The following is a 25,934-nucleotide window of genomic DNA, read 5'->3' on the forward strand; positions in this document are numbered from 1 at the left end:
CAACGTGTACAAAAGGATCTACGCAGATATTCGGCCATTTCAACGTTTGCATCGATGGAGCGATCAATTTTATTTTAGTCAAATGTTGTGTATCAACTTACGTTAGTGTGTGAAATCGTGTAAAGTTAAAATGTAAATGTTTCAATAAAGTGATGAAAAAAAGATCTACGCGTGTTTGTGTTTTTGTTTAGCTTTAGATGACAAAAAAATACGCAGCGAGTGTGAGCGATCGCTGAACGAAAGAAACGCACACAGCGCAACACGAAAGAAACAAACACAAGCACACGAAAGGATGCTCGCGCATGGGCGCGAGCATTGAGAGAGAACCGTGGTACCCGTTCCCGCCCCCTTTTTTAAGCCTAGGAAATCTTACATCGGCTTAACTCTAGGTTTTTACGCACACTATGATAAAAATTGCCCACTCTTTGTCCGTAGGGTTTTGTCTTGTGTCAATTCTTTCGTTTGTTTACATTTATGCATGTAAAGAGTATTGCAGCAGACTTGTGGCATTTTTCATTTGATGGGAAATAGTTTTGTTAATTTTATGTTGTTTTGGTTATGTTTTGATATTCTATGTTGTGTTTTTATATGTGAATTAGGAGCGACGGAGCAGCTTGGATACGATGCACGCTGGGGTCAATAGCACCACAGCACCTGGACGACATATAAGATGGTGGAAGAAACGAAGACGAGCATCAGTAAAACTTACATCTTGTGCCAAACCGTTTACGAGATTACGGGTTTACCGTACGCATTGAAAAATGTAATTTCAATATGCGCCAAGTCAAATATCTGGGACAAATCCTTGATGCACAAGGAATCCGGCCAGATCCGGATAAAATAGCACCAATTGTGAGCATGCCACCGCCGCACAACATTCCAAAGCTGCGATCATACCTTGGAGCCATTAATTATTATGGTAAATATGTCTAAGAACTGCGCACACTCCGTCTGCCCATGGATCAAATTTTGAAGGCAGGTATGAAATTTCATTGGTTCATAGCTTGACAGATATCATTTGATCTTTCCGAGATATTTTACAATTTCCATTACTTCTAACGCATTACAATCCAAAAATGGAGATCATAGTATCTGCAGATAGTTCTGTTGCCAGTGTTGTAGCAATACCGCACTGATACGGGTACGGTTCAACACCCAATATTAACCTTATATAGGATCTCCATACCTTACTCCGACTCAATACGCCCACAGCGTACAGAACGGTAACATATCTCTCCAATAATCTGAGCTTGGGTACACGGGGAAACCCATACCCTTGGGAGGATAGGTTATACAGGGTGTTGAAAACGGTGTGGATTTTTTTAGACTAGTTAAAATGGCCCGGTTACAGGGCTTCGCAACGTTTATTATGGGACATATGAGAATTGCACTTTTTGAATGCTTTTGATTAATTTTGTATGCTTATAGTATTTACAACATACATTGCAGTATACACACAACCATAATTTTTTAATTTTCTATTATTTAAAATTCTATAAGTTAAATTGAGGATGGTGTACCTCTTGGAATAAATAATTTATTCATCGAAATTCACATTGCTGCCATATGTAACTCTCGCCGATAAGGAGCAGCAATTCTGCGAACTCTTTCCGTTCTTCAGCATCTTGAACAGTCTGGGCTGTCTGCACATGCATTTTTGGCCGCAAACGCAATACCCTAAATTTGCATCACAGCATGCTCTGCCGGATACACTGCTGCAAAACCTAGACGTTGGTATCTGTCGGAAGTCACCACATAGCAGCACCATCTTATCACCGAACGTTTGCCGATTTCCCATAACGTCCTGCAAGGCGTGATCGAGGGCGAGAGTTTCAAGAGCATAGCGGCTACTCATGGATGTCTCGTTCCATACGATCAGTGTTGGTGCCCACTGATCTCAGGGTATGTGTTCCATCCTTGTCAAGGGAGTGTGCTAACCTGCTCTACTTTCAAATGACACAACCAAACGATCAGTGAAGCCTGTTGCATCAATTCAGCCTGTGCTGACTGTACACGGATGTTACAGGAACTGTTAGCGTCCAGGTTGAGCGATAGCTTGAATTTAGAGTGTAGCGTACGTCACCAGGTCAGCAGCAGAGCAGCAATTCAACTCAAAGCCACTGCTATTGCAATGTTCAATCGACGCCGCGTGTACGCAAGATTAGTTTTGAGCAGAAACGGCTACCCGGTGCCACCAGGTTCATCAAAAATAGATTGTTCTGTCAAACCGTAGCTATCCATCCACTGCTGCAGTAACTATATCATACACCGTTCGTTGTTCATTCGGGTCACGTTTGCTAATATGTTGTTCATCACATCGATAGCACAAGAGTGCTCCCATAAGGCTCCGCATATCGATAGCATAAGGCAGATTTTAGCAGGTCTGGTCGTATTTGCACAAAGTCGGTTAATTGCGGAAACATCGTCAGCGTCTTCTGCGGCGTCATTTCGCGCAGGTGCTGATCAATGAGTCGCAGCGCTTTGAGGAGCTTGACAGCCCGCAGCTTCCGATTCTGCTCGGAGTCTTCAACGGAGTACCGGTCCATATTTTGCCGGTGAAAGTCTTCACAAACGTGGTTCTCGTTTGCGTCCTACAATAAGAGAGGATTCTGGGACACTTCCTCAGACAATATAAGGGCAAATAGGTGACGCAGATAATTGAGCATTTTAAATCAGACTGCAACCTGTAGGGTCCTGGATATTTTGATGTCGTACTGCAGCAATCCGAACATCAACAGTACACCATGCAGCCAATAACGATATTAGTCTGGCAGTGGCGCACGATCTACTGGTTACCCGTACCAATATTCCGGGGAAGCTGCTGCAATTAATTTTAAACTTACCTGGACTTATTTAATCTTTCTGCTATTTAGATTACTTCATACATATTACACAACTTCACATACTAATGGACGATATTCTTTTGACGAAAACATGGTTGTCGTTTTACGTCACACGCCTACATCGATGAATCGCTATGTCGGTGCAAAGTGTGCAAGAAAACCAACACGGTACAAAAATCATCCAAGCTATCCGCACCTGACATCAACTCACTAACCAACATCGTCTCACTATAGAGTGAAAAAGTAACGCTCTATAGTGAGAGATTGAAAATGAGAACCTTTTTGTAAAATTTGTTATAGGATAACACTTATTTTTTATTGTGCTGATGGTGAATCAAAAAATTAGTCCACTGTTACAGATTTCCGTTTTCAACTAAAAGAGCGAGGGCAGGCGCATCCTGCCCTTTTATCACCAAACTTATCGTTTTCCATCTCTTTCCTCTCGCTTGCTTGACTTCCCTCTCACTCTTTCTTCATCTTTCCATTATTCTCTCGCGTTGTGACCTGGCAGATTGTTGGGCACTCACGAGTTTTCAACATTGTCCCCCCAGTTTACTACGGTTGAGACGGTTGTTTTAGTCAATAGCCCGTAAACGCTGAACGTGTAACCCGCTTAAACTTTGTAGCCCGTTAACACAAACCGTCAACCCGCTTAACCATGATGCAACCTCTCTTTCTGCGACCGTAACCTACGACACTATCAACCGTGGCTAAACCAAGGTGTGTTTATTAAGGAGGTGAATTGTTAGCGCGTTTTCCGGGCACCATCATTGAGTATTGTTATGTCAAATTGCATACAATTTTCTATACCCCCCTCCAGCCCTCCCCGATTTTAATACCGGAGCCCCCAGTATTGTTATGTCAAGTCGTGAAATGTCAATTTGCTCTGAAGCACTTCACCTCCTAATATCCATACACCTTGGGCTAAACTTCCTATCTGTCAGGTGTTTTTTTGTGTATGCGTGTGTGTGTTGTTTGTTAACTGTCACCTCAATGCGTTCCGTAACCACGCGGTTTTACTCTAAGGTGAAACGTCTAAAACTGCTAATTTGTGCGCAGGCCTAAGGTATGTTCCATTGATCGTTTCAACGGTGGCTTGCCTTGCTTGTCCGTCCCTACCAGGACTTACTGCCACAATTCGTGCCTTGGGCCAACAATTTCTGGGAAGATTGTTGTCTGCCACTACGACTAAATCCCCTACTTCGATTGGCCGCACCGGCTCGAACCACTTGGTCCGGCGGGTAAGTGTAGGTAAGTACTCTGCTACCCATTTGGTCCAAAACAAATCCGCAGCATGCTGTGCCATTCTCCACGACGATCTAATGGCAACGGGATTATCGCAATAAACCGTAGGTGGTTTGCTCCCATCGGAGCTTCCGAGAAGCAGGTGGTTCGGTGTTAGAGGCTGAGCCATTTCGTCGTCCAGGGGCACGTAGGTGAGTAGTCGTGAATTTATGATGAGCTCTATATTCGTCAATGTTGTCAGCAGAATTTCATCCGTAGGTCGTCTGTGGAAGATACACTGATTAAGCACCTTCTTTACGGAGCGTACCAAACGCTCCCAGCAGCCGCCGAAATGAGGTGCTCCAGGCGGATTGAAGGTCCACTTCATTTTAGGTCCAAAAAACTCCGTCATCAGGGCGTCGTGATCAACCTCCTCCAACGCTTCTCTCAGCTCGCACGAGGCTCCGACGAAGTTGGTACTTCTATCGCTGATCATTTCCAGAGGCATACCGCGTCTGGCGATGAACCGTCGAATCGCCAATATGCACGACGCCGTGGTGAGGGAAGCTGCTACCTCGAGATGGACAGCTCTCGACGTCAAGCAGGTAGCTAGGACTCCCCATCGTTTCTCTTCTCTTTGACCGACGACCACTAAAAACGGGCCGAAACAGTCGATACCTGTGAACGAAAAGGCACGCTGAGCAATTGCGACCCGTTGTGGCGGTAAGTTACCCATTTGTGGTGGTTCTGGCTTCGTGTTGTTGATTTTGCACCTCTGACAGCCTTTCCTAACGCGTCTATACTCCCCCAGTAGCTTCGGAATATGGTACCGCGTCCTCAATTCGCTTAACACGGTGTTGTGGTTGTAGCGCTCGTGATAGGTTTGAATTATCAGGTCAGTTCCGTAGTCTTGCCAAGGTAGGATGATCGGGTTCCGTGAGTGTTCGTTGATGCCTGTGTCGTCTACTAAACGGCCTCCCACTCTCAGTATCCCCTGGTCGTCCAGGATAGGCGTAAGTTTGTAGATGCTGCTGCTTCGCGCGATACCTTTTTTCCACGGGTGTTTCTGTATGGCATGTTTTCGTAGACTGGTGATTTCACTGTCATATGCTTTGCCTTGTATTTGCCGAATTAACACGCGTTCAGCTTCCGCTAGCTCTTCCTGTGTTAGTGGGCCAGTTTCTTTAGGTATGCGGCGTCGGATATTGGCCACGAAGCGAATAACGAACGCTACAGCTCGTAACATTCGGTTCCATTTCGAAAACCTTTCGAGCACAACGAGTGATTCCACGACTCGATGGTGATGTACTATACGTTCTTCCGAAGCTCCTCTGGTGTGTCTCTTCTTGCGTCAATATGTGCAGGCCACGCATCCTCTGATTCCCAAAGGAATGATGGGCCACGAAACCAGCGACCTTGTGCCGACAGGTCCGGCAACTTAGTCCATTTCGTCCCGTCGTCCGCGACGTTCATCTTCGTCGGTGTCCAGCGCCATTGTTCCGGATCGGTGCTTTCGAGCAGCTCGCCTACTCGAAACGCTACGAACAGTGGCGGATTTAACGGTGCGCGGACTGAGCGGCCGCGAGGGGCCCCGTCAATGTAGGGGCCCCGTGTATGGTAATTCCAGCATATAGAAGAGTGTGTTCAGTAGTCTCAGCGAGATCTTCTGTGCTAGATAGGGGCCCCATGGATGAAGGGACTCATAAACTATAGGTATCCAGTACAGGGATTCTGAGCCCCCCCCCCCCGCCAGCAAACCATTAAAGTGTGTTTGGTGTTTGATTCAAAACTTAATGCAGCAATATGCACCAATTTGTCGAGCAGCTCGTCGAGCTGGCCGTTCCTGGCTCCGCCTCATTCCCCTCGCCTGAGCGCGCTGCCGAAGGTTTGGATGTGTTGGTGTGTCAGACGGCCAATCGCTGTCAGCCGTCGTCCGTGCTTTTTCCCTCCATAGCGCCATCTCTTTCTTGCGTGTGGTCAATGCTCGCAAGCTGTTGTGGCGCCTAAAAATGCCGTTAACAAACATTGCGGCGATGAAGTTGTATTTTCACAAATCAAACCAAAAAAGCGCAATGAGTTCAATTGCTGCAATGTAAAAATGACCAAGGAAACGCCAGCTCACGCGCAGAACCCTAATGCGCATTGACACGTTCATCCTGGCGCTGATTTAAATCAATTTTCCTTTTCGCCGGCATCTAGAACGCAAGTTGATTGTAAAACCGGCATACTGGAAAGTCCACTGGCAGTCCCTGGGGCTTGCCATCGAACTGAACGTGTTAAGCATTAAGCATAACTTTGTTATACTAAGCTTTTGCGTTCGTATGTTGTAGATTACACAGATATGCTGTGCCGTCTGCGCAAGGGTATGAGCGTGCGTGTGTGTGCAACACTTTCGCCAAATATGTTTTCTTCCGGCATGTTATGATCCATCGGTCAAAGAAAGGAAGGTGTTCATGAAAGGCGGAAAGACGTATTGAGGTCCCTGTCAATGGTAACTGATGACCGGGAGCAGGGGGTACTGACACACTGCTGTTGGAAGATTGAACGGTATACTTAAATTGCCGGCGGATGGGGGGGAGGGGGGGTGGCCATGGGACCCCTACGATCATCTTTCCGGGGGCCTTTGTCGCTAATACTTGTAGACATACGGCATATCACAGACTAGAGATCTTCGGTGACCGCCTAGTCCGCCTACCGTTAGATCCACCGCTGGTTCATGACGGTGTTTTTTTTATCGTGGAGGTGCATCCTTCCCCCTGCCTGCTGCGTATGCACCGGGCAGGAGACAGTGTGGCAGAATGCAAGTTGCACTCTGGATAGGAGCGGACCAGTGGCACCGCCATCATTCCGCACATCTGCATGCCCGTCGTGGGTTCTAATCGCGTATGTACCGTTCGCCGTTGCAAGGGGTTAGTCACCAGCTCCGACTACGTGGTACTCAAGTCCTGAAAAGGCCGGCATGATCGTGTTGGCTATTACGCCAATAATAATAAAAATAATAATAATAAGAAAAAGAACTTAGCATAGCAGTCCACACCCGGGTAAGAGTTTGTCTTGACTTTGTTGCTGCCGGGCTACCGCTATGACGCGACAAATGCACGGAATGCACTCGACCAAAGCATGAACCTACCGATCCGAACCCATTCCAAGGCATTGCCGGTCAATCGGCGTCATGATAACTACTCCAATCCAACAAGCCACCAGATTCTGGACGGACAGGTGCAGCACCATACGCGCACCGTAATAAACAAATCCAGAATCCTCTTTTGTGTGGATTCAATTCAAAATGTGGTTTCCACTTGCGTCCGCTAGCTGAATTAGAAATAAATGTGCAACATATCACACGCACGTTTGCTTTGATCGTGTGTCTTTTTAATACCCCCAACAGCAGAGCCGATCGCAAAGATGCCAATTGTGTTGTGTTGCTGGACAGCGCAGATTTCGGCCCGATCCCCGCGCTGGACTTCAGCGATTCCTGCGCTGAGTCGAGCAAGTTTAGCGCCATCTGTTGGCGAAATGGACGAACTATTTATGGCGGCGGAGCAAAAAAACGGTCAAAAATTTTAAAAAAATTGGCGCTTATTTTTTCGTCCCCCATCTGCTGGCATTTTAAGTATACTGTTCAATCTTCCAACAGCTGTATGTCAGTATCCCCTCCTCAGGGGCCTCAATTCGTCTTTCCGCCTTTCATGAACACCTTCCTTTCTTTGACCGATGGATCATAACATTCCGGAAGAAATTACATTTGGCGACAGTTTTGCATACACACATGCGCAGGATGCTTAGCATATCTATGTAATCCACAACAGACGAAAGCAAAAGCTTAGTGTTAGAAACGTGTTAGAGCGAATTAGGGTTCTGCGCGTTGCACAGCAAACCCTCCATCGTGCGCTAGCGATTCCGTAATCATTTTTACATTGCATTGATTAAACTCATTGCGCTTTTTTGGTTTGATATGTAAAAATGCAACTTCATCGCCGCAATGTTTGTTAACGGCATTTTTAGGCGCCACAACAGCTCGCGAGCATTGTCCACACGCGAGAAAGAGATAGCGCTATGGAGGGAAAAAGCACGGACGATGGCTGACAGCGATTGGCCGTCTGACGCACCAACACATCCAAATCTTCGACAGCGCGCTCAGGCGAGGGGAATGAGGCGGAGCCAGGGACGGGTAGCTCGACGAGCTGCTTGACAAATTTGCCGTTGGAGAGAAAAGGAAGGCATGATAAAATTCTCAGAACGCCATAACGCCTTCCGTCGCTTTGCGCAGCGGGTTGGTATTGTCACGTTCTGTACCGCAGGAAGCACTCCCCAAGCGGAAATTTTCGGACGATAACTCATACACTCTCATAATTTGACAAGCAATATATGATTGTATGTGTGGTTCTTTCATTCGTAACATTTCGCTCTCCAAGCCAAGCGTTGAAGCAGGTTATGTGTATTTCTTTTTGTGTATGACGTTTAGTTTGCATCAGTTGTGTTCTTTCGTATCGTATCATTCATATAAATACCAACAATTTAAAAACTATTTAACCTCAAAATGTGTAACGCTAGACGTGAAATGAAGATAGCAAATATGCCATTGCACGCTGTTGTGGTTATGTGCCGAAAAAAGTCTGAATTTCGTACACTGTTTCGTTTGTCAAATCGTGCACGAAATATCAATCGAAAAAACAGCCGAAAAGTGACATTTTCACTCGGTTGGGTATGTGCCGAAAAAAGTCTGAATCTCGTACACTATTTCGTTTGTCAAATCGTGCACGAAATATCAATCGAAAACACAGCCGAAAAGTGACTTTTTCACTCGCTTGGGTCGTAGCCAAGTAGTCCATTTGTCTGCTATTCCACCCTCCAGTTCTTCGTCCCAACTGAATCCGCCTCGCCATATCTCTTGTAGTAGGACTTTAAGATACATTATAAAGTGAAAGACTCATCTGCGTTCTCAGGATTTCGCGTTTCGTCGCCCGCCTGCGTCCAGCTAAAAAGTCCTCATCATACTTTGGGGATAAACGAAACGTGAATGTGTCCGACGCGGTGTTCCACCACATCCCCAACACCTTCTGGGTAGGGGGATCATTTCCCATCTGAATGTCCTTCCCGTCGGCTGGTGCTGCTTGCAGCAAGGTTATCACCTCGCGTGAATTCGACGCCCAATTCCGAATCTCGAAACCACCCTTCGCGTGTATATAGCGAACCGTGTCAGCGAGCTCAAATGCCTGCTCTTCTGTTTCAACACAGCATATCGTCAACATAGTGCTCCTCTTTGATGCAATCCACCGCCCGTGGAAAATCCTTCCTGTACCGTTCTGCATTTCGGTTCTTAACGAACTGCGCGCTCGTCGGCGAGCAGGCTGCTCCAAACGTCATCACAGTGACTACATAAACGTCATGATCACCGCGATTACTTTCGCCCCAATGTATCATTTGGCTGCGTTGATCTTCCTTCTTTATTCCTACGCGGTGAAACATCTCACGGATATCTCCGACAACGCCAACACGGAAACTTTCTGAATTTAAGCAAAACGGCAAGCAGTCCAGCCAGCAAATCCGGTCCGGCTAGGAGAAGCGAGTTGAGGGAAACACCGTTCACCTTGGCCGCAGCGTCGAAACACCGAAACACCATGCGTATCTTGCCGGGCTTATTTGGATTGGTCACTGGGAAGATGGGGAGATACCAGTCGTTTGCATGCTTTTTTGACATTTCTTCGTTGCTCAAGTGCCATATATACCCTTTTGCCATATACTCTTTCATTTTTTCTTTTACCGCATCAGCTAATATCGGATCTTTCAACATCTTCTGTTTCAGACAAGCGTACCGCTTTAGCGCCATGGCTTTGTTGCAAGGCAGATTTACGCAGTCGTACCGCCATAAAAGTCCCGTCTCGTATCGCTGCCCGTCGAACTTCGTCTCTCGCTCAAGTATGGTCAACGCCCTTTCGTCATCCTTAGACCGCAGCGGCCGTACTGATTTGTCAATGCCGATCGACTCCAGATTAAAATATTGCTTCACAGCTGCATTTACAAGTTCGTCTGACGCGAAACTACACGAACATTTTTGAATCGAGCTGCCTGTGAAACTCGGCTTTACTCTCGCAACCGAGCTGGCCCGTAGACAACCCACCCTAGCCGGGTTTTCGAAGCGACCGGTTCATTACACCTTCCATCCACGCTTTTTAGGGCTCGTGTTATGCGGCAATTATCGATGCCTACGAGGATGCGGAGTACGGCGTGAGCATAGGGCTCGAATGGAAGGTCTGTCAGTATATTGGGCTGTCAGTTGTGCTACGTTGAGAGATTGTGCCGGAAGGGCAAGCTCTTTGACCGTGTGTACTGCAACTAGCTCGTGTATCGCATGTGACTTTCCGCGACCCGATATGCGCACTGATAGCCTTACCGATTCTTTTTCTTCTCTCGTCACTTCTCCAGTCCATTGTAGACATAGCGGGTGCGGTGTTCCGCTAACTCCCAGCTCCTTAAGTAGCTCATGCTCCATGAACGTGGATGTAGAGCCGTCATCTAAAAAAGTGAACGTATCTACTCGCCCACTGGGATCGTGCAGCGTAACGGGTATGTATTTTAATAATGTAGCAGCATCATCATCAACGACCTTAACAGGTTGGCTGATAAGTCCTCGGACTGACACATAGATGGCGCCGCTAGTATTAAATGCATATTATTTTTATATAGTACCAACCTTCAAATGATTTGTGTCAAAATTTGACGTCTGTATGTCAATTAGTTTGTGAAACAGAGCGTCTTTTGTCAAGCAACTTTTGTTATTTTGTTGTTCCACCAAGACAACGCACCGTGCCAAAAGTCATTAAGAACGATGGCAAAAGTTCATGAATTGGGCTTCGAATTGCTTCCCCACCCACCGTATTCTCCAGATCTGGCCCCCAGCGACTTTTTCTTGTTCTCAGACCTCAAAAGGATGCTCGCAGGGAAAAATTTTGGCTGCAATGAAGAGGTGGTCGCCGAAACTGAAACCGCTGTCGCTGACTACGATTGTGATGCGATTCTGGTTGTCGGCGGTAAAGGTCAGCATCGCCTGTCCCGGGTATCACGTCGATGACACCGCACAGATCCTCCGCCAAATCGCCCACCCACCGACCAAACTCCACCAGCGTCACTTCCCCAAGATGCCTCCTCGTTCTTGCCCATGCATAAGACCGGCGGTACCCCCAGGACAATCGCATGGCAATCGGATTGAACGCGCAACATTTTCCATACAATCCGCAGTGTTGCGTTTTCTTCGCGCCAACTTTGCGTGTATTTTAAATGAGCCAAGCGATTTTACCCCCTCCCCAACCGGCATTATCGCGCAATTTTTATGTGTATCTATCATTTTTCTCATTCTAACATTCAGAAAAATTTTCGTTCTGCCTCGCTTTTCTGGGTGTTGTTCTGGTTTTGCTCGCAACTTGGCTGTGTCACACCAAACATCCTCATGTTTCATATGGCTTTTCTCTTTCCATCGTTAGAGAGAAGAAACCGCAGGTGTGCTGGTTGATGAATGTGCATGCGCAGCGATATGAAATGGACACGCGCACAACAGCAATGAACTCGACATTCCCTTACAGGTGTTTCTCCAGTGCACGCCATAGAAATGCCTGCGTGCATCTCTGCGTTGAACGTTGTGTGCGCATGTTAAACTTTGTGCGTGCATTGAGCTGGCGCGCAGTTGTTCTTTTCAATGGGCGTTTTGTTTCATGAGCGCGGCAGTATTCGGTTCTCGATTTAAATGAGTAGACACTCACTCGCTTACTCATTGATAGTTTTTATCCATACGCTTTTTTTGCTGCTCTACAACGATGTAATTCATCGCGTATAGAAGTAGAACGCAGGCAGAGCACGGGATCAGCCGTGTCCAACTTTTTAACCAGCGCGTTCTTGACGGTCCAAGCAAGCAATGTTAGTAACAATGGGTCGAGGTAAACATTGTACCGATTATCAGCGCCATATAATAAAGCGAATGGCGGCTGCTGGCATTAAGCGCAAAACGATCGAGTTTGTAATGGAACGATCGCGCACTTTTGTCGCAAACGCGCTTCGGACATCCGAAATGTGTTTGGACAACCAAAACGCGCTTCGACAACTGAAACGCGCTTGGACAACCGAAACGCGCAAGTCAACCGGACGTCCTCAGAAGATCACGGCGAAAGAAGACCGTAAAGTTGTTAATAGATCGAAAAAACACTGATCGCGAGGGCGGTGGTTCTGCTAATTACATCAAAAACCTTACCCAAAACACAGAAAAACTACTAACAAATCTATACGAAACGACATACTTGTGAAACAAACACACACACCAATACACATTCAAACATACATACACACACACACATGCACACACACACATGTTCACACACATACACACACATACATACACACACAAACACAAACACACAAACCACACATAAACCTGTCCCAACAGGTGCATGCTGCGTTGAAAACACCAGGGTTCTATCTTTATTTATCGATACTGTACTCCCCGATATAAGCTATCAATGCGGACCGGAGACAATAGCGTATCTCGAATATTAGCGAAAGTCGAATTTCGAGGTTTTCAGTCAAATTATAGCTAATTTTCGTATAATTTTGCATGAAGTGGTAGGTTTTAGCCACTTAATTAGTTAATTGATCTGATATCAACTGAAAATTACAATTTTATACCTTTTGAAATGGTTTTTAATATTCAACCAAAAGGGAATTAATTTTGCATTTGACATTGGATGTCTCAAATAAGTACAATTTGCTCAGAGAACTGTCAAATATAGAAAAAAGCGTATAGCGAAATCGCGTATTTCGAGTATGGCGTATACCGAGGAATACCTGTATATTCACACGAGGAAGGCGCTGCCCAAGCTCCCGACCACGCTGGTTTTCGCTGGTCTTTAACGAATTATCCCCGAAAAGACCAGCGAAATACAGATCATTTTCGGGGATAGTGAACACACGTGAAGGATGAACCCATGCAAAAAAGAGCTAAAAATAGAAATGAACATTCGGATTCATTACCTTCCCTCATATTCCAATTCATGCTCATGCTTCATCCTTGATGCTACCAACCACATCGCTAATTCTACTTCGAATCACTTTGCCAGTTGCGCCATCATATTATTATTCATGATCGTGCTATTTGCTTGTTTTGTTGTATGAAGGGGTACTGATACTAAATGAATTAAAAGAAATAAATAAAACAATAAAAATACAGGCGGTCCGCGAGATACACGGGTAATGGGGACCGAAAACGGCCGCAAAATACCGCGTATCTCGAATTTCCGCGTAAGTCGAATCTCGTGATTTCCAGCTAAAATATCACAAATTTTCGTGTAATTTTGCAAGTAGGGGGCGGTTTTAGTTACTTTATGAATTATTTGATATGATTCTGACTGAATATAACTGTTTTAAACCTTTTGAAATAGTTTTGAACATTCGATAAAAACGGAAATTATTTGGCAATTTGCAATTGATGTGTCAAATCAGTACAATTTGCTCAAAGAATTGTCAAATTTATAAAACCGCGTATCTCCGAATCCGCGTATAAGAGATACCGTGTATCTCGGGGACCGCCTGTAATAGATTGACTATTAAACACTCATTTCTAACAATTAGAAAAGGGGTCTGAAGTTACTGGAGCTGCATGTTTTAAAAAGAAATCAAAACTTTAAATCATCAATGAAAACAATAAAAATGGAATTGAACTCATGTCGACCATGGTGCAAACATTACACCATTACCATTTGACCATTACTAGTTCATGAATATGAATCGTTATCTATCAGTTTTAAACCCTTCAAATATAGCACAATGAATAAAGAGATGTCTAAAAGTTCATCGATGCGTGTGAGAGAGTAGAGCTGATGAATAGAAAGAGATGGCATGAGTTTATGTTCATTATCCCCGAAAAATTTCGCTTGGGTGGTTCGCGTTCTCATCAAAAAGTGGTAGTGTGAAATCAAGTTTGCAAGCAGAAGGACGAGTCGATGCGTGCTCGTTTTTTCTCTCGTGAAACCACTACGGAAAAACTATTTGGTAAGTACAGCTTTTAAAAAAGGGTTACATCAATCTTTATTAAACTAAATGGTATTAATAATCGTGATATCAAATCATATTCGTTTTCTATAGAAATCGTAACACACGCACGAACGGAAGTGAGCACGGACCACGATAGAAACAATATTCAATTGGTTGGTAAGTATTGCGCTTCGCGTTAAATGGAACAGCTGTTGGCAAAACATTTAATATTTCCCTCTATCCCTAGCAGTGCCGAAAACAACAGAACAGGAGAGGAAAGAAGGCAGGCACGATCCTCCAACGTGCTACCGCCTGGGAGAGGAGAAGCAGCAGGAAGGTCCCAAATAGCATTGGAGCGTTACGTTTCGCGATTTTTGTATGGAGGCGTTACTGCTCGCTACCTGCTCATAACACTGCTCGATAGCAGTCCTTAGTGAGCAGGTAGCGTGTAACATTCTATGTAAGCTCAATGAAAGCTCAAAGCTCAAGCGTTACTTAGCGAGTTCTCGAACCACAGTATAGCGTTGTGGGTTCTGTATTCGGATGTAAACAAAAACACACACACTTTTTTTTAAATTTCGATGCACATTGTCCAGTACAACGATAAAATGTATTTTATTTAGCTATTATTCAATACTTACATGCCCCAATACATGGTTTTACACGTTTAAATACGATTTCAACCATCACTTTGGATGGTATCAACGGATGCCGACGGCGTTGTTGTCTCTGCGTCAGGCACATGTATTGTTGCCGCTTCTAATGCTCGGGTAAATCTTATGTTAGCTGTATTACAACGATTAAACGCACTAATTGTACCACTTGCAAAGCGATACAAATAAAGTAAAACACGTAATACACCGTACAACACACTTCTTAACAACACTTGCACATAAAAACCACTTGTCGATGCGATGATCCAATGTCCTGTTTGCAGTGGAAAAATAACAATGAAAGATTAGAATGCTTTCAAATATGACATTACTTTATAATACTTTCCTTTCCATGCTATTTTGTGGTGTATGGCAACGTTGGTATGCTTGAAGATACACAACGACCGGTGTGTTGGTCCAGTTGAGAATGTGCCGATCACGATCACAGCCGGCTGTAGTGATTGTTGTAGAAACTGTAACAAAGATCAATATAATTAAATCTGCATTATTTTTACAATTCATTGTGATTTCATGAAAAAGTAAACTGAAAAAGTGAACTAAAAGTGAAAAAGTAAAACATTTCATCTTACCGGCGTCGTATTTCGTCGGCATACACACACACAGCTGCTCGATCATACTCGGACGAATGTTGCCAAATTTCGGGATGAAATGATGTTTTTCATGTGGAATAATATGTTCAAACATTAAAAGATAGTATATTTACTGAAATATGCACAGAACACTTACCTTTTCCCGAGTTTTCACATAAAATTTTACGATTATTCTGCACACAATCTTTACGGGCGGTTGTCCGTGTTTGTTTACGTTTCTGACTTGACAGATATGCGAGCTGCCATGTGGCGAAGTCAAATACATTCAAACCTCGCCAATTGCAAGTCTGCTTTTTCAATTGAATACAAAAAATCCGAGTTGTTCACATAAATATGAGAAAAAGTCAGTTTATCCACATTGTATAAAATAACAAACATGACAAAATACGCAGACATTAGTCGTGTTACAAAATGTCTTTCTAATAAACAAAATCTATCTTTTTTTTTTGTAGACATATGATATAAATGGAATTAGCGAGTTCTAATTGTATCATATATACAGGCGGTCCCCGAGATACACGGTACCTCTTATACGCGGATTCGGAGATACACGGTTTTCTAAATTTGACAATTCTTTGAGCAAATTGTACTGATTTGACTCATCAATTTTAAATTGCCAAATCATTTCCGTTTTGATCGAATGTTAAAAACTATTTCAAAAGGTTTAAAAGAGTTATATTCAGTCAGAATAATATCAAATAATTCATAAAGTGACTAAAACCACCCCTTACTTGCAAAATTACACGAAAATTAGTGATATTTCAGCTGGAAATCACGAGATTCGACTTACGCGGAAATTCGAGATACGCGGTATTTTGCGGCCGTTTTCGGTCCCCATTAACCGTGTATCTCGGGGACCGCCTGTATTGCTATTTTCAAAGCGGTTTAAATTAAAACAAACATCAGTGTTTTTTTTTAAATAATCAGAAAGATAATTATAAACTTAATAATGATGAAAATGTATTTTATTACATTTATGTACAACAATAACCTAACTAGTAAGCATGTTCATGCACGTGTGTAATTATTTGATATTTTTTTGTGTGATCCCAATATGAATGTTATTAAGTAAAACAGACAATTTACTCTGTTCCTTTTTCAATTCTTCAAGATATGGTTTTTTTAAGTAGAAACATGTAAGCTTGTTTAAAAAAACATATATAAATACACATACATATATAAATAAAAATATAGAAAATTATATATATATATATATATATATATATATATATATGTATATATATATATATATATATATATATATATATATATATATATATATATATATATATGGTATATATATATATATATATATATATATATATATATATATATATATATATATATATATATATATATATATATATATATATATATAATATATATATATATATATATATATATATATATATATATATATATATATATATATATATATATATATATATATATATATATATATATATATATATATATATATATATATATATATATATATATATATATATATATATATATATATATATATATATATATATATATATATATATATATATATATATATATATATATATATATATATATATATATATATATATAATATATATATATATATATATATATATATATATACTTATATATACATTTATTCATATGGTATATTATATTATAACATATATAATATACTATATATAAGTTGTTCATATAATTATTTTATATCATTAAACCGATGGCGGAAACCTTTAATTTTTTCATAAAATTTTAGTACAAGTTTTTTGTTAATTTTTTTTTTAAATATGTGATCTGAATCGTTATGAAATATCCATCACTCATCTTTTCCAAATTCAGTTAGACCATCTCGCTTTGATTTGAATTCTAAGTCAGAATGTATTGGGTGCGCGGTAAGGGTAAGAAGAACATAGGGGCGGGGGTACAAATAAACGCATCACAACACCAAAGTTTGGGTGAGACGGTGATGGTGTGAAACGCTTCTTGCTTCAAGCTCTTGCGGTAACAGCGTTAAAGGCAACAACAACAACAGAGAATAACGCATCGCGTAGAAACAAACACACCGTCCGTGGGTATGTCAGGGGGGGAAACGACGGGAAAAGCTTAATTCTCTCTCAGCGATGCCGCTTGGGGTAGGGACGATCATCCAGCGCGCTAGCGCAGCATGTGGGAGCAGCGAGAGGGAGGCAAGCAGGAAGAATTTTTAACGTGTGGACACCATTCGACGAAGACAACGCTGGATGAAAGGAAGAACGAGGAGAGAAGGCAGGCAAGACGGGTACGTGTGTATCCCGCACCGGTTTTAGGCAGTGTGAATTGTGTGAGTATGTACATTTGTATATGCGAGTAAGAAGGTAAAATAAAGAGCGTAAGCATGTGCGGAATCGACAAATGAGAGCAAGAGCTTTGTAGGGAAAAAGGAGAGAATGAAAGAAATTGAGAAGGGATGTAGCATACAGAAACCAAATGTATGATACACGCTGTCACACGGTTGCAAAAACCTTCTCTATAGTTCTGCTATCGAGAATGATTTGACCGCGCTATAGAGAACACTTTTTCAATACAAAAAAACCGGTTGCAACGTGACAATGTCGGTTGGGTCCTACACCCAACCGGCATTATCGCGCGATTTTTATGTGTATCTATCATTTTTCTCATCCTAACATTCAGAAAAATTTTCATTCTGCCTCGCTCTTCCGGGTGTTGGTCTGTATTTGCTTGCGACTTGGCTGTGTCACATCAACGATTCGCATGTTTCATTTAGCTCATCCCTTTCCATCGTTGGAGAGAAACTCTTGCGTCTCGCTTTTCTGGGACTTGTCCAAATTCGCTTGCTACACCAATCGTTCACGCAAGCGTTCTCCTCTCGCCCGCTCTTTGTATCATTGTACAGGTACTCCCCGATATACGCTATCAATGCGGACCGGAGGCAATAGCGTATCTCGAATGTTAGCGTAAGTCGATTTTCGAGGATTTCAGTCAAATTATAGCTAATTTTCGTATAATTTTGCATGCAGTAGTAGGTTTTGGCCACTAAATTAGTTATTTGATCTGATTTTAACTGAATATTACACTTTTATACCTTTGGAATGGTTTTTAATATTCAAACAAAAGGGAATTTATTTTGCATTTGACATTGGATGTCTCAAATAAGTACAATTTACTCAAAGAACCGTCAAATTTAGAAAAAATCGTATAGAGAAATCCCGTATATCGAGAATGGCGTATATCGGGGAATACCTGTATAGCCACACGAGGAAGGTGCTCCTTCGCGTTCACATGAACATGTGGTAGTGTGAAATCAAGTTTGCAAGCGGTAGGACGCGTCGATGCGTGCCTGTTTTTTTCTCTCGTGAAACCAGTACGGAAAAACTATTTGGTAAGTACAGTTTTTAATAAAGGGTTATATCAATCTTTATCAAACTGAATTGTATTGATAATTGTGATATAAAATCAATTTCGTTTTTTAAAGAAATCTTAACACACGCACGAACGGAAGTGAGCACGGACCATGATAGAAGCAATATTCAATTGGTTGGTAAGTATTGTGCCTGGTGTTAAATTGAACAGCTGTTAGCTAAATAGTTAATATTGCCGTCTATCCCTAGGAGTGCCGAAAACAACACAAAAGGAGAGGAATGAAAGCAGGAACGACCATTCAACGCGTTAGCGCCGGAGAAGCGGCAGGAAGGCAGGAACGATCCTCCAACGTGCTAGCGCCTGGTAGAGGAGAAGCGGCAGGAAGGTACAGGGCTTTGAATCATATAAGGGAATAGTTCAATCACTTAGGGGGAAATCATATAAGGGAATGTTGCAAATCGGTAGGGGAATATTGCATGCAAGCTGTGGATGTTTGCAATCTTATAGGGGAGTGTTGCAATCGATTAAGGGAATTTTGCGAGCGTACTGTGGAGCTGTCATCAGACACTGTAAATACCTCAAAATATTTTTGTCAATCTCACTAACATATCATGGTTAATTATGGCTCCGCAGCAGGATATATTTAGTTTATCATGTGTACAGCTGAATCCCATTCAAAAACAACTCCGAATGATGTTTAAAAAAAACATCATCGGTATCAATTCGAAACTTTTTACACCGGCACCCACCGTCTGACGACAGCTCCCCAGTACGCTTGCAAAATTCCCCTAATCGATTGCAACATTCCCCTATATGAATGCAAACTTCCATAGCTTGCTTGCAACATTCCCCTACCGATTTGCAACATTCCCCTAAGTGATTGAACTATTCCCTTATATGATTCGAAACCCTGTAAGGATGATCATCCAGCGCGCTAGCGATCATCCATTCGACGAAGGCAAAGCTGGATGAAAGGAAGAACGAGGAGAGAAGGCAGGCAAGGCGGGTACGTGTGTATCGCGCACCGGTTTTAGGCAGTGTGAATTGTGTGAGTATGTACATATGTATGTGTGAGTAAGAAGGTGAAATAAAGAGCGTAAGCATGTGTACCCAAGCGGCATCGCTGAGAGAGAATTGAGCTTTTCCCGTTGTTTCCCCCCCTGACATACCCACGAACGGTGTGTTTGTTTCTACGCGATGCGTTATTCTCTGTTGTTGTTGTTGCCTTTAACGCTGTTACCGCAAGAGCTTGAAGCAAGAAGCGTTTCACACCATCACCGTCTCACCCAAACATTGGTGTTATGATGCGTTTATTTGTACCCCCGCCCCTATGTTCTTCTTACCCGTATCGCGCACCCCATACATTCTGACTTAGAATTCAAAGCAAAGCGAAATGGTCTAACTGAATTTGGAAAAGACGATTCAGATCACATATGTTAAAAACAAAATTAACAGAAACTTGAACTAAAATTTGAAAAATCATGCAAAAATTAAAGGTTTCCGGCATCGGTATAATATGGCATAATATCAAAACTAATGATTTTAACAACTTATATATAATATATATCATATATAATATATATATATATATATATATATATATATATATATATATAGATATATATATATATGTATATATATATATATATATATATATATATATATATATATATATATATATATATATATATATATATATATATATATATATATATATATATATATAGTTATATATATATAGTTATAGGAAGCGGTGTATATATTTATATAATATATAATATTATAATATATATTTATGTACATGTTACTTTCTTTTGGAACATTTTTTAACATGTTTTTTTTAACAAACTTACATGTTTATATTCAAAAAACATTATCTTGAAGAATTGAAAAATGAACAGAGTAAATTGTCTGTTTTACTAGTTAGGTTATCGTTGTACGTAAATGTAATAAAATACATTTTAATCATTATTATGTTTATAATTATTTTTCTGATTATTCAAAAAAAACACTTATTGTTTTAATTTAAACCGCTTTGAAAATAGCAATATATATGATACAATTAGAACTCGCCAATTGCATTTATATCATATGTGTACAAAAAAAGAAAGATTTTGTTTATTAAAAAGACATTTTTTATGCAAAACGACTAATATCTGCGTATTTTGTCATGTTTATTTTTTTTACAATGTGGATTAACTGACTTTTTCTCATATTTATATGAACAACTCGGATTTTTTTTTGTATTCAATTGAAAAAGCAGACTTGCAATTGGCGAGGTTTGAATGTATTTCACTTCGTCACATGCCAGCTCGCATATCTGTCAAGTCAGAAACGTAAACAAACACGGACTACCGCCCGTAAAGATTGTGTGCAGAATAATCGTGAAATTTTATGTGAAAACTCGAGAAAAGGTAAGTGTTCTGTGCATATTTCAGTAAATAAACTATCTTTTAATGCTTGAACACATTATTTCACAGGAAAAACTTCATTTCATCGCGAAATTTGGCAACATTCGTCCGCGATGCTGTGCAGCTGTGTGTGTGTGTATGCCGACGAAATACGACGCCGGTAAGATAAAATGTTTTACTATTTCACTTTTACTTTACTTTTTCACTTTACTTTTTCATGAAATCACAATGAATTGTAAAAATAATGCAGATTTAATGATATTGATCTTTGTTACAGTTTCTACAACAATCACTACAGCCGGCTCGTGATCGTGATCGGCACATTCTCAACTGGACCAACACACCGGTCGTTGTGTATCTTCAAGCAAACCAACGTTGCCATACACCACAAAATAGCACGGAAAGGAAAGTATTATAAAATAATGTCATATTTGAAAGCATTCTAATCTTTCATTGTTATTTTTCCACTGCAAACAGGACATTGGATCACCGCATCGACAAGTGGTTTTCATGTGCAAGTGTTGTTAAGAAGTGTGTTGTACGGTGTATTATGTGTTTTACTTTATTTGTATCGCTTTGCAAGTGGTACAATTAGTGCGTTTAATCGTTGTGCTACTGCTAACGAAAAAACGACCCGAGCATTAGAAGCGGCAACAATACATGTGCCTGACGCAGAGACAACAACGCCTTCGGCATCAGTTGATACCATCCAAAGTGATGGTTGAAATCGTATATAAACGTGTAAAACCATATATTGGGGCATGTAAGTATTGAATAATAGTTAAATAAAATACATTTTATCGTTGTACTGGACAATGTGCATCGAAATTTTAAAAAAAGTGTGTGTGTTTTTGTTTACATCCGAATACAGAACCCACAACGCTATACTGTGGTTCGAGAACTCGCTAAGTAACGCTTGAGCTTTGAGCTTTTGTAGCATATCTGCTATACAGAACTAATTATAATACACACTATCAGCTATAGACACATTGGAAAGCCAAATCACACCATTGTAACACATTCATTATAACACACTCAGTAAATCAGATCATACCATACACACCCGGAAGAGCTCAGGCCACACCGTTCATATAAAAACAATTGTGACACACTTAACAGAACCAACCGAAACGTACAACATAAACAATTGTGACACACTTAACAGAACCAACCGAAACGTACAACATAAGCAGGAACAGTTTATGCATTATAACCCAAAACAGGAACTTAGTGACAAGAACCATCGTTCTTGTCAACAAAAGACAAACGTAACTAGCTGAGTGAAAACAATAACTTTTCAACATACAACCCGGAACCAAATGTGAGAAACCCTTAACTTCTTTTGAGTATAAATAAAACCAACTCCGATCATGGCAAGTCAGATTCGTTCGGACTGTCAGGATAGGACTATGCCCATCCTACATCTATCGAGTTCTCATTTAAAGAGTTTAGATATGTCCCCCTGCCCAAGGTAAGGCCTCTAAACTCCAACGTTTCCAGTAAGGGAAACCTCCTAAAGGTTTCTATGATCGCCTGGACGATCAAGTGTCGAACGTCCGCTTCGAAGCAGTATCCACCTCAGTTCTACTTAATTCGGCAAACGATGATGAAGGCCACCCTGACCAACGCGAGTTCAAAGTTATTACATGGCGACCGTGACCTTAATCTGCAATCGACGGGCAGATGTATAAACAAATTATTTGTGATACGTACAACGGTAACGTACAGCAGTGTCGTGCTAATGCATCAAATAGTGTAAAAAAAAAAAGTGCGTTTTTGACCATAACCGGTATACGACGGAAAAAGTGTCAAATGTGCAAATTTGTATTGAACAACGCAACTGGCACAAGTGACCCAAATAAAAAAAAAAAAAAAACAATCGCTATGAATGAGCGACCAAAAGCAAATAAGTGTGGTGTACAAAATGACAACTCATCGAAAATATAAGTGATGAACCGTTTGAAGGGCGAAAAAAGTGTGATATAAAGCAATTATGCAAAAAAAAAAGTGTTGTGATAACCTTCCTCAACGTACAAAAATGCAACAACATTATGAATAAACCCTTAAGCGATCAGTTTGCAAACTAGAGTTACCTTGAAGTGATTAATAACGCAACGAACCCAAACCAACGTAAGAGGAAATAACGATGTCACCAGTGTTGTGAAACCATAAGCAGAAGTGATGTTCATCTGAAAGGTGATAGAATGAATGGCGAGACTACGATATACGAGATGTGACTAGTGTGATTGAATGGAACAACCGTTCCCAACGTGGAAGACGAAAAGATACTGCGAGCTCACTGCCCAATCTGGATCGGCAGACGAGAATGGACAAGTATCCCAACCCCGACAAGACATCGAGCAACAACTGATGACACCGTAGAACTTCACATCAAGCACCAATTAAACACCGAGCACCGGTAACGAGCGTTACACCATGAGCAGCAACAACAACAAATACATGCTATGTATTTAAACAAGGTACCGTAAATATGCAATTTTATTGATGAGGCTGCATAAATATGCAAAAACTATTCGAGAAAATAGAAATATTAGATAGAATTTATGATCAGGTGAAACAGCTGAACAGATGTTATAGGCTTTGCGCGTTAACAACATTAAGGGATAATACTAAGGAAATATACGACGAAATACAAGAACTCCTACGAAAGCACGAATCGTCTATTAAAGATGAAATATTAACAAAGCTAGTTAAAAAGAGTAGATACGTATACTACGAAATAAATAAGTGCATAAAAATACACTTCGAGAGACATCCAGATTCGTTAAATACGACATTATCAGAGAACCAATTTGACATAACAATAGAAACGAAACCTGACAAAATGGCTGACATTATGGAATTGATTAAAATCACCACTTCTCTCATATCAAAGTATGATGGTAATGAGAAGGATTTGAAAGGTGTGGTGTCAAACTTAAATGTATTAAAGAAAATAGTAAAGCCAGAAAATAAAGAAACAGTAATAGAACTGGTACTAGGACGTCTAACAGGAAAAGCACGAATTGTAGTAGGGGAAACCCCAACTTCAATTGAAGATATAGTTAGCAAATTACAAGACAGGTGCAGCATAAAGGTAACACCAGAGATCGTAGTATCAAAAATGGACAATACTAAACAGACTGGAACGATAGAAGATTTTGGAAGCGTTATTGAAAAATTAACGCAACAACTAGAAGAGGCATACATTGCAGAAGAGATAGCGCCAGAAGTAGCTAGAAAAAAGGCAACTAAATCAGGAATCAGTGCATTGAGTTATGGACTTAAAGATGGCGAAACCAAAATTATAATGAGATCGAGTAAATTCGAAACCTTGCATGAAGCAATAGAGCAAGCAGTAAAGTTGGAGCTAGAAGATAGAACGAAAAAGGGAAAGAATGATCAGACAAAGATCCTATATTCAAACGCTACCAGGAACAATAGAGGGTATGGAAACAACTACCAGGGAAGGAACAATTTCAACAAATTCTCAAATAATAATAGATATCAGACACAAATCCCACCCAGGTTCCCACACGCAAGATATGGACATAACAACAACAGAAATAACAATAACTTCAGATATAACAACAATAACACTAACAACAACAGAAATCAGCATGCAAATCGACAAAATTATTCCAACAGAAATCAGTACGTACAATCAAATAGAAATAATAGCAATTGGCAAAATAATCGAGCGCCTATTCATAACACAGTAACAGCCGAAGAACAGAATAATTTTTTAGGCCACTCTCAAGTATCAGAAAATACCCTATACTAACCATAAACACTGATGCAGATAATTTTGTTAAAGTTAAAATAGAAATTGCAAAGGAAATCTATAGCACACTCATCATAGATACAGGAGCAACCGTATCCGTACTTAAAGCTAGTAAATTAAAACCAGGTTGTAAGATCAATACATCCAAAAAATTAACCTTGATAAGCTCTAGTGATCATGAATCAGAGACTTTAGGTACTGCTATGACAACAATTCACTTTGGTGATTATTCCATTATACACGAATTTCATATAATAGAAGACGTAGAATCCATTTTTTCTGACGGACTGTTAGGAAAAGACTTTATAAACCACAGATGTATTGTTGATTATGTTAATTGGATGATATACTTCTCATCTGATAACGGATTGATTTCACATCCAATAGAAGACAATGTAAATGGAAATTATATTTTACCAAAACGAAGTGAAGTAGTACGAAAAATAACCATACCAAACTTGACAGAAGATTCAATCATCTTATCACAAGAAATCTAACCAGGAGTATTTTGCGGAAACACAATAGTTTCAAAACGTAATCAGTATATCAAATTCATTAATACCACAGATAAAGATGTTTCTTTTGAAATAAAATCGTATACACCAGAAATCGAACCTTTAAGAGATTATGAGCAACTACAGAGAAAACCAAACACAGCTAGGGAACGAATTCAGAAAATTCATAACAAAATTCACATAGAAAATATTCCACAAATAGCAAGAGAAGAATTAGAAAGTCTGATCACAAAATTCTCGGATATATTTTGTTTAGAAGATGAACCGGTCTCTACTAACAATTTTTATACCCAGGAAATTTCATTGAAAGATAACATTCCTTCTTATATACCAAATTATAAACAAATACATTCACAAAGTGAGGAAATGCAATCGCAGGTAGAAAAGATGTTGAAAAATAACATTATTGAACATTCTGTTTCGTCATATAATTCACCGATACTATTAGTACCAAAGAAATCAGTTGAAGGCAAGAAGAAATGGCGTTTAGTAGTGGATTTTCGGCAG

At 40.7% G+C, this 25,934-nt stretch overlaps 1 long non-coding RNA gene and 1 pseudogene across 1 annotated transcript; one reads left to right on the forward strand and one right to left on the reverse strand.

The window, feature by feature from the left end:
* Positions 1-1,904: 1,904 nt before the first annotated feature.
* LOC133394134 (U6atac minor spliceosomal RNA) lies at positions 1,905-1,960 on the reverse strand (annotated as a pseudogene).
* Positions 1,961-12,571: 10,611 nt separating this feature from the next.
* Positions 12,572-14,423, forward strand: LOC133393629 (uncharacterized). Its single transcript, XR_009766286.1, has 3 exons — positions 12,572-14,102; positions 14,196-14,261; positions 14,332-14,423. It is a non-coding gene; the product is annotated as an uncharacterized LOC133393629 (long non-coding RNA).
* The last annotated feature ends 11,511 nt before the right edge of the window (positions 14,424-25,934 follow it).

The sequence above is a fragment of the Anopheles gambiae genome, chromosome 3, assembly GCF_943734735.2.
Source record: "Anopheles gambiae chromosome 3, idAnoGambNW_F1_1, whole genome shotgun sequence".
Classification (NCBI taxonomy): domain Eukaryota; kingdom Metazoa; phylum Arthropoda; class Insecta; order Diptera; family Culicidae; genus Anopheles; species Anopheles gambiae.